This window comes from Brassica napus, chromosome C5 (genome assembly GCF_020379485.1).
Source record: "Brassica napus cultivar Da-Ae chromosome C5, Da-Ae, whole genome shotgun sequence".
In the NCBI taxonomy this organism is placed as follows: domain Eukaryota; kingdom Viridiplantae; phylum Streptophyta; class Magnoliopsida; order Brassicales; family Brassicaceae; genus Brassica; species Brassica napus.
Genome location: NC_063448.1, coordinates 10218195 through 10228459, shown reverse-complemented (window position 1 = coordinate 10228459; position 10265 = coordinate 10218195). Strand labels below are relative to the sequence as shown.

Genomic DNA, 10265 nt, shown 5'->3' with positions numbered 1-10265 from the left:
CCACACGACTTCTAAGAAGTCCAGACGACTTCCAGGAAGTTCAGACGACTTTGTCAGAAGACTTTTAGGAAGTTCAGACAACTTCCAGACGACTTTACAGGAAGTCCAGACGACTTTACAGGAAGTCCAGACGACTTTGTCAGAAGACTTCCAAGAAGTCCAGACGACTAACAGGTAAGTCGTCCCAGAAGTCTTCCAGATCTGAAAAACCTGCATATTAAATCCAGATCTGAAAAACCTGCATATCCAAAAACGTTCAAATGGCTTAAAAACAGAAAAAATGAGTGAAAGATTAGATAAATCTACCTTTACAGAACACACAAAAATACATTTCTAAAAATAATAGATCTACCTTTAAATTAGTGGAAGATGAGTACCATCTAATTAAAAACCTGCAAAAAAGATAGATTAGTAAGAAAGACATGAGACAAAACTGGAAAATTCATATAAAGTTTGGTGTTTTCAAGTCAAAGAGATTAGAGTGGGCTTGGAGAGTTTTAGTTTGGGAAAAAAGTAAGAACTTTATACAACAAGAAGTTACCAAATGAAGAAAAATCAGACATAAGAACTTACCAAAACGCTCAGATCTATTATGAAAGAGAGACTTCGTCAGAAGACTTCCATGAAGTCCAGACGACTTCCTGGAAGTCCAGACGACTTCCTGGAAGTCCAGACGACTTCCTAGAAGTCCAGACGACTTTGTCAGAAGACTTCCAAGAAGTCCAGACGACTTCCAGACGACTAACAGGTAAGTCGTCCAAGAAGTCTTCCAGATCTGAAAAACCTGCATATCAAATCCAGATCTGAAAAACCTACATATCCAAAAACGTTCAAATGACTTAAAAATAGAGAAAATGAGTGGAAGATTAGATAAATCTACATTTATAGAACACACAAAAATACATATCTAAAATTAATAGATTTACCTTTAAATTAGTGGAAGATGAGTACCATTTGATTAAAAACCTGCAAAAGAGATAGATTAGTAAGAAATACATGAGACAAAACTGAAAAATTCATATAAAGTTTGGTGTTTTCAAGTCAAAGAGATTAGAGAGAGGTTGGAGAGTTTTAGAATGATGAACATTACATTTTTGTTGCAGCCATTTGAGAGGAGGAGAGAGAATGTGTAAATTTTTCTTTATATAGGGAGACAAAAAATCTAATTAGGTTAAATATTTTTAACTCAGACGACTTCCTGGACGACTTACATTTCAGTCGTCTGGTGAAAAAATTAAAACAGACGACTTACATGTAAGTCATCCAGAAGAGTTTAATATTTTTAGCGGGAAATTAAATATTTTTAGCGGGAAACTAAAATAGAAGACTTTCCAGACGACTTACAAGTAAGTCGTCTGGTTTAAATTATTTAAGCGGGAAAATAATTTTCTTAAAAAATTTTAGGCGGAAATATTTGGACGACTTACATGTAAGTCGTCTGTTTTAATTTCTTCACCAGACGACTGAAATGTAAGTCGTCCGAGTAAAATGATCCGGTTAGGTTAAAACGTACATTGGTAAAATTAAAGGTTCGGTACGATGTGGACGACTGAAATATACGTCGTCCGAGTAAATTATTCAACAGACGACTGAAATATAAGTCGTCCACACCCTAAACATAACCCCTAAACTTAATTATCTAATTAAAGACTTCATAAAATCAAATCAAACTTGAAAAGTGTTTACTATACACATAAATAAACACATATAGGTGAAAACTAATTTTTGAAAAAAACATTTTAGTTTTCCAAAATCTAACCCTAACAATACATACAGTACTACAACATATGTTTGCCAAACTCCTAAACCAAAGTATTTCATGATTCACTACTTGCACTCATCTATCTTCAAAACAAATCAATTTTATCATATCTTAATTTATATCACTTAAAACTGTTTATAATTACTTGATTTTTATTTTTCACGCATCAAAATATTTTTTTACAAGATTTATAAATTATTTTTAAAATAAACCGGTACCAGACGACTTACACTTCAGTCGTCCAGACGACTTCCAACATCTCAGACGACTCACACGATTTACTAGGGCTATATTCGTAAAAATGGCTTCTGTTTTTTTGTTTGGTCACAAGGGGCTGAGCTGTAATTTCACTAGGCTTTTAGGTTAGTTTTGCATTTGATTCAATTTTGGGTATAGGTTTGGGGTTAAAATCAAGTTGTGGGTTAGTTTTGGCAAAAATCCATTTCTTGAGTCAAGTAAACAAAACTTAATTTTACCAGTTCGAAATGCAAAGTAAATATTCCTCATATCTAAATATTACAATCATAATAGTTGAATAAATTAAAAATTTATTATTAACAATACAAGTATAACATTTCTAACAAAAAAAAAACAAATAGCAACCGTAAATATATATATATATATATCTTATAATATAAGGAAGAGATTGTTTCTCTTCTGGTAAGGACACATCAGAAAATCAGTGTTTCTGGACACGACACGTGACACAATTTAAACATTTCGCAAGTTTTGGTTTTAGGCTATTATCTGGGTTTGATAAATTGATTAATTCATGATGGGTTGCTTATTGTTCGTAGTCCATTCTAGGAGCATCCGTCTTCTCCATAAAAAAAACTTCACTGAAACCCTAAGAGACGATTCCATTCATCCTCTACGAGAAACTTGAAACGCTTGGTGGTTATGCCCAAGCGAAGAGACGTATTCAACGCAGTCATCACAATCCTTCAAGCTTCCCCATTTACTGCCTTCGTCAATATCTACGACTATAAAAAGGTATGTTCTATACCTTGAAATTCATCAGTTTTTTTCTTATCATTCTAAACTTACTGAGAGATCCATCCTCGAAAGTTGAGTTTACTCTCTCCTTAACGAGACACCTCAGCAGACAGGTCATAAAATTGGTTCACAGGAACGCGACACGTGTCATCGGAAAACAAATTTGTGAGCTTTGATGGAATATTAAATGGGCTCAACCCATAAATTGTCGTGCATTTAATTTTTAAAGGGCTTGAATTGGACTTTAATTTAGGCCTTACGTAAACAAAGTCTTCTTGGAGACTGCACCGTCTCTACGAAAACTTGGCAAACCGTAAGTTCTGCTTCTGTTTAACTTACCGATGAAAAAAAATCTGGAAACGTTATGTAGTAAGTCGGAATCGAAGCGTCACCTTGAAAGGCTTCATTAACAGTTTTTCTCCACTCCTCACACGATCTATCACTGAATGCATCTCCCTTTACTTGCTTTCACAGAATCTTCAACTATAAAAACGTAAGTCCTAGCCCATGAATTTTATCAGTTCTATCCTCCCAATCATAAGTTTATGGGAGAAACTTTATTTCAGAAGCTTTAGTTTACGGGAGATGATTCGTTTGTTGATTTTGTTTCATTGTTCATGTGTTGATTATCAAAATTTAATAAGCTTTTGTTTATGGGAGATGGTTAAGATTTCGATTTGTTTCGTTTGTTGATTTTGTTTCATTGTTCATGTATTGATATTTGTTGATTCATGTATTGATATGTATTGAGATGGTTAAGATTTCGATTTGTTTCGTTTGTTTCGTTTGTTGATTTTGTTTCATTGTCTCCAAAAAGATTAGTTTTGATATTTATGGGTTCTCTGCCTTCCACGATCTACAAAATCTTCGACATTAACAATTCATTATTTTTTTATATTAAACGGTCGTCATATATATAATCTTCCATTTTTGTTACCTACTTACCTTTCGTATATTTCACGATTTAGATTTTGAAGAAGGTTTTTGTTCAACCTTTAATTTCAGGTTAGGTCACAAATAAGATATGAAGAAAAAATCCAGGAGGATAAGGAGGAGTAATCTGGGTTAATAGCAACAGTGGTAAAGTGACTTTGATGTGAAACCTGAGCCAAATCTGAAGAATCTCACCAGATTCAATCAGAGGAAGAGATTACAAGTGGAAACAGCAAAGCTTGATCTGAAATTAATAGATGTCTTTATAATCTTTCTCCAGACGATCTAGTCAAATCCAGTCAAAAATTTGGAATTTTCATTGATGCTTTAAAGGGCTTGAAGCTAAGGAGAAGATGAAGAGATTGAGACAATCCATTAAAAATTACAACAAAATCACTGGAAAATTTGCTATGCTTGATGAGATCATCAATGATGTTCAATATCTCCACAGACAAACGCCTTACTTGGTTGGGAGTGAGTAGCCAATAACCTAACCAATCAGCATAACTATAAACTCTGAAGCTACTGGGCAACCCATTGTGTTTGCTTTGCTCTGCTTTGATAAGTCTAATCTGACTTGCTTCGTGACTGTTGATAATTTATAAAAGTTGGTTTCATAATATTCGAAGATATTTTTCATGAATTCTTTCAGGTACCAGTTGATAAGAGTTCCTTCTAGAGGCTTTAGGAAACTACAAATTTGTATATTTGACTGAAGACGTTGGGAAGGTTGTGTTTGTTGATTCAATGAGTGACTTATGACCAGATTTCAGAAAACTACACCAACGAGATGTGACACAAGAACTCTTTGAAAGCAAGCTCATTCCATCTTTGAGCACATGGATACTCACCGGCCCTCCCCACAAGAAATCTAACAATCCAAAAATCCCAATGTTCCTCCAATCTGTCAAACAAAACAAACTATCCTTCCTACCTTTAATCGATACATTCATATTAATGAAACTTTAAGCTCTTCCTGGATATAATATCTAACGTGAGCCTTTCTCTTTGCTTCCTTTATGAGCTTCAAGATATTGGAGAACTATTTGAAACAGTGTATTCTACGTGAGGATGCATGAGCTCAAACTTTATGTACTCCCCTAGAGCAGCATGTAACATGAACTAAGAAAATGTCTTTTTATTTTTTGTCTGACAGATTAATAATCTACTTGATTAACTACATTCACTAACTTTTTTTTTTGTGCACCAAATTCTTCATTCATAGTTTAAGTGATTACAAGATTAAAAGCATCATCGTACAAGACACGATGTGCAAGCCAACAGGCTAACTCCCAAGCATATAAACCAACATAGAACAAGGATAGAGACACAAACTTGTGAAAGTTTGATAAGGCGTTATGCAAGATATCAAAATTGCCACTTGCGATCCGATCTATAAGAGACTGATACCGCACTTCAAACTCTGCTAATAACGAACGATTAGTCACAGTAACATGTGACATCGCAACAATATCCCAAGCCTCGACTCTCAATCCGATGAGGATCGTTGCATCTACCGGTCCCCAGCGGACCTTCACATAAGATAGCAAACGGCAAGGATAAAGGTAAATTTTCCGGATTTTCAACACTGGAAGAAGATCACCTCTTAACAGGAGGGACTGTGGTGGAAAGATTCTCTCCTGTGAGAAGGAGAAAGGGGATGACGATCTCTCTCGGCCCTGTCAAGAGGAAGTTTTAATAAACTTACCCACAAAAGATAAATTTATAGGACTGCTTGATTGAAGCTTTAGAAGTCTCTAATTAGAAGATGATACTGAGCATTAACTTGAGCTCAAACTAGCAAGCTTCGGTTGACAAGCTCGAGACATGAACTAAAGCGCTTGGATATAGTGCCTCATTGAATAATTGACGGTTGAGAGCAAGTGAATTTGACGATGAAGCACGAGCCACCTTTACACCGGCGTAACAATAAAAACGCTTGACGAGATTTGGCGGAATGGCGGAAGCTGTGGCCAACAAAAGACTCTGGACACCAATATTACCGTATCGGAGCCAAAGAGTATCGATGAAACCAAAGTTAAGCCTTTTGTCACATGAATCTGTCTTGCTATGGAAAGGAGAGCAAGCACCGGGCTTAGCAACTGTGAACGGTAATGGTGTTGAAAGGTGATTGGTCTTTGGGTCTTCTGACGAGAGTCGATTCGCTTCGGAGGATGCGGAGTAGAGCTCAGAGCAACCAAGGCTTGTAGATCTGGCGAATGAAGATCGGAAAACACCAACACAAAAGCTTCGTTCACAACAAGATAAATTAGAACAGGTCTTCCCCATAGGGAGAAAGTTCATCGCCCACGAGGACGAAGAGAAGAACAGATCTAACAGTACGGCGGTCTTTGGAGAACGAGATAATGCAGTACAAACGCAACCCTCAAAAGTCAGATCTGGTACCAGTGCAGCTGTGACGGACGGAGCTGGACTACAAGTGAGAAACAAGAGCCAACAGGTTAGGATATGGCACTAACGACAACTTGTACAACCATGAACAAAAGAAGAACTTAAGAAACCTAAGAACAAGAGACAAATTTGGAGCAAATCTATAAAAGAGACAAAGGGAGAGCTAAGATAGAGAAACAGAGAGAAGGGACGGTGACGCCGGCGAGCTAAGGAGCTGCCGGCGTCGGAATCCATGGAAGAAGCGGTTGCCTCGATTTGTAGGCTTGAGAGAGAAGACGATAAGGCTTCTTCTAACTACATTCACTAACTAACATGTCTTTTTTAACCAGTTCTCTTTGACTTTTCCCTCCAGATACTCTATGCTTTACATAACGAAAGCAAGACATTTACATATTAGGGAAGAACCATACAAAATAGAAATTGTAGAATATAATTATGATCTTGATTTCTTTATTCAGAGAATACAGTTTATAAAACCGTGAATATTTTTTTAATTGTCAACATTATGTATTATTAACTTTAAGGCCAAATGATATACTTAGTTATGTTTAATAAAATCGCAAATAAAAAATGGAAACCCGGTGATCCTAAGCCAAAAACAAAATTTAAATCATTTGTATATATAACCAAATTTTTAATCGAGAACTAAAGTACACAAGTTTTTTTTTTTGTCATCAACTTATACAAACTCTGTGAACCAAACCGGAAGATATTGATCCATGTGAACGACGAAAGACAGATGCTTCCTGACACTGATTGCTAGGCTATCCGCCTTTGAATTTTGTGTTCTTGGTGCATGGACGATCTATGATACACAAGATAGAATACTGATTACATCATAATTAAATTTTATTTTTAAAAATCATCTTTCACTATCTGACATATATATATTGGATATTAAAAACAAATTCTAATTTTTAATAGTTTCAAATTCATATATTAATTTTGTTCTTAGAATACAATGGCAATATACATGTATTATTTTAATCAGCCACAAAAAATATAATATATATAAAATTAAAATAGATACATATATGAAATTAGTTAAGAGAAATAGTATTTTAAAATGTTATAGATGCATATATCAATATTTAAGAGAAAATGTATAAAATGAAATAAAAGTATCAATAGATTCAAGAAACAAATGTGTAACATTGCAAATAATTTATGTTTGTGTTTTTTTTTCTTAAAACAAAGAAACATGCATGCATATAACCACGAAAAAAAACTAATTCAAATAATTTATGTCCAAACAATTAAGCAATTCAACCAAAATCAACAATTATTAAACGAAGATTTTTTAAGCACAAAGAATATCACAACCTCAAGGCATGAGATAGTATATAAGCAAAATGCCTAGAACATATGTAGTTTTGTACTAACAAATTAACCAGCAACTTAACTATACAAATAGTTTGTCTCATCACTAATCAAAGTAAATATCCCGCGCGAAACGCGGACCGACCCTAGTATTAATATAAGCTGAGTAAAAAATATATAAAAGTTTAAATATTTTTTATTACTTTTTCATTTGCAATATAATATTTTTGATTTCCACGAAGAACATCTTATTTATCCGATTGATTTCAATTTGATATTTTCACATGTTTGCAACCCTTCGTAATACATATAACTAAACCTAAAAGCCTTTTAATTTTAAACGCCTTTTAATTTAGTGATAGTTGTAAACTGAAATAATTAAACCTTTATTAACTGCAAATACACATAAGATAGTCCTAAATTTTAAAACCAAAATTTTAATTTTGATAATATAAATATTTTAAATTATTTCACCATGCGCAAGGTGCATGTCGTTATATTGTAATGTCTGAATTTATTCTTGTAAGTTTTTTTACCTGATAAGTTTTTTTTTTTGCAAACGAAAACTTTAGGGGAAAGAAGGTGATTTTGATGAAGATGATGACGAAGAAGACAAAGATGGTGAGGAATGATGAGAGGGTTCCTTCCCCATAAACCATATTTGCTTACATGTAATGTGTCAAGTTTGTGTGTTTGAATAGTTCTTTTAACTTACGCAAAATGTCTAATGACAACCAAAGACAAGACAAGCTAGTATTATCCTTTGTTGCAGTGCCCTTACTTAGAATGGTGTGTGAGTCTTACATAATCTTATCTTCTACTGTTCTGCTATAAAAATCCTTCTCTTGCGTATAACATAATCTTATCTTCATTCAGTTTCGATGCTAAAGATAAATGAATCGATCATGAGTTCTTTTTGACATGTTTATAATTTTTTATTGACACATGTCTTGCTTCTTGTATGTTATCTAATACATGCAGCGAGTTAACGAGACCTAACTTTGACTTGGAAGCTATAATTCTTCCTCTGGGCAACTCTAATTATGATCTTCCATCTTCCTCAAGCTTTCTGACTTTACTTGATAACGCAGTTTTGTAAAATTAACAAACAAATCTGATTTTAGCTGTTTGTAATACCTTAGTTAAGTTACCTGTTCTCGCTTAATCAAGACTAGAGTTTCATTCGTGTGAATATCTTTGAATTTTTTACAAGTAAATATTTGCATTGTATAATGGTGGTATACATTTTTAAAAATTAATCTATATTAAATAATTGTTTAATATGATATTTTTAAATACAATAATTTTGTAGTTTATATTAAATAATTTTGTTTTATTTTTTTGAACCGTCAAGTGCATCACCCATATTTTTATCATATATATATATATATATTGTATTGCATTCGAATTGGACTATTTTTTAAATGAAAATATACATAAAATAATATTTTGACAGAATAATTTATATTTATTTATATATTATTTTACTTAACTATTTATATTTTATAGTTTAAATAAATATAATTTCATATTTATGAAAATAAAGTAGATTAATCCATTAGTTTAATAAATTCGAGGGAAAACCCCGCAAAAGTTTTGTTATATATGGTTTTCACAAATTATAATATTGTTTTAATTATTTATGTTTCTTTATTAATAATGAATATTTAAAACTTAAAATTTATTAAAAGCAAGACACAAAATATATGGATAAGTAAGTATATTTATTATGAATAATTATAGAATATACATTTGAGATTATGTGGTAAATTGGTTATCTATATTTTTGGAATATTCTATAAACATATTAGATTTCATTCTAAAAATGGGTGATTTGTTTTGAGTCAAATTAATTGATGTATCCAAACTTTTATGCAAAATATAGTGACTTTTGAATTTATCTACCCTTGCATTAATAGTTATGATTGAGAGCAATTGTATATTAAAACAATGATAAATACTTTGCTTAATTTGTGTGCAATCCTCTAAAACATCAACTAAATAAAAACAGAGGGAGTAATGAGTAAATCTATGAGTAATTAATGTGTAAATGGAAAAAGATGTAATAAAATACATAAAAATGAGTTAATAAATATATGCGGAATTATTATGTGAAAGACAAATAATGAAGTAATTAGGATGGGTGAAGAAGATGTAAAACCTGTAATAAAATATTTTAAATATGTAAGTTTTGTACTTCTATTTTAATAATATATATTTAAAGCTTAAAAATAATTAAAAAGTGATACAAAATATACGAATAAGTAAATATATGTAGTATGAATAATTACAGAAAATACATTTGAGATTATGTGGTGAAATGGTTATCTATATTTTAGGAATATTCTATAAACACATTAGATTGCCTTCTAAAATGTATAGTTTGTCCAAAAATAAATAAATTAGTTAGAATAGTGAATTATAAACCATTTGATTGAAATAATAAAAAACTAGTGAGTAAATCAATTATTAATTAGTTAGAATATCGGTTTATGTAATTTTTATGCTTGTTTTAAATGAAAAAAATAATTAATGATGAAATCTATGAGTAGTTAATAACTTAATATGTTAATGACAAAAACTAGAATAAAATATATAAAAAGAGAGCTCATAAATATATGTCAAATTATTATGGTAAAGCCTATTAGTGAAGTAGTTAAGATGATTGAAAAATGTAAAAACTGTAATAAAACAACTTAAAATTGGTAAAAAAATTTTTGTATTTCTGTTTTAATAAGATAAAATATTTAAAGCTTAAAATTTATTACAAATTATGGATAAGTAAGTAAAAATACTATGAATAATTACAGAATATACATATGAGATTATGTGGTGTACTGGT

At 31.9% G+C, this 10265-nt stretch overlaps 1 long non-coding RNA gene across 2 annotated transcripts; it reads left to right on the top strand.

Moving 5' to 3' along the window:
* Nucleotides 1–2826: 2826 nt before the first annotated feature.
* Nucleotides 2827–5155, top strand: LOC106364207. 2 transcript variants are annotated; one of them, XR_007323807.1, is made up of 3 exons: nt 2932–3251; nt 3764–4165; nt 4344–5155. It is a non-coding gene; the product is annotated as an uncharacterized LOC106364207 (long non-coding RNA). The 2 variants fall into 2 exon arrangements; XR_002657224.2 differs by lacking the exon at nt 4344–5155 and having other exon boundaries at nt 2827–3251; nt 3764–4330.
* Nucleotides 5156–10265: the final 5110 nt, after the last annotated feature.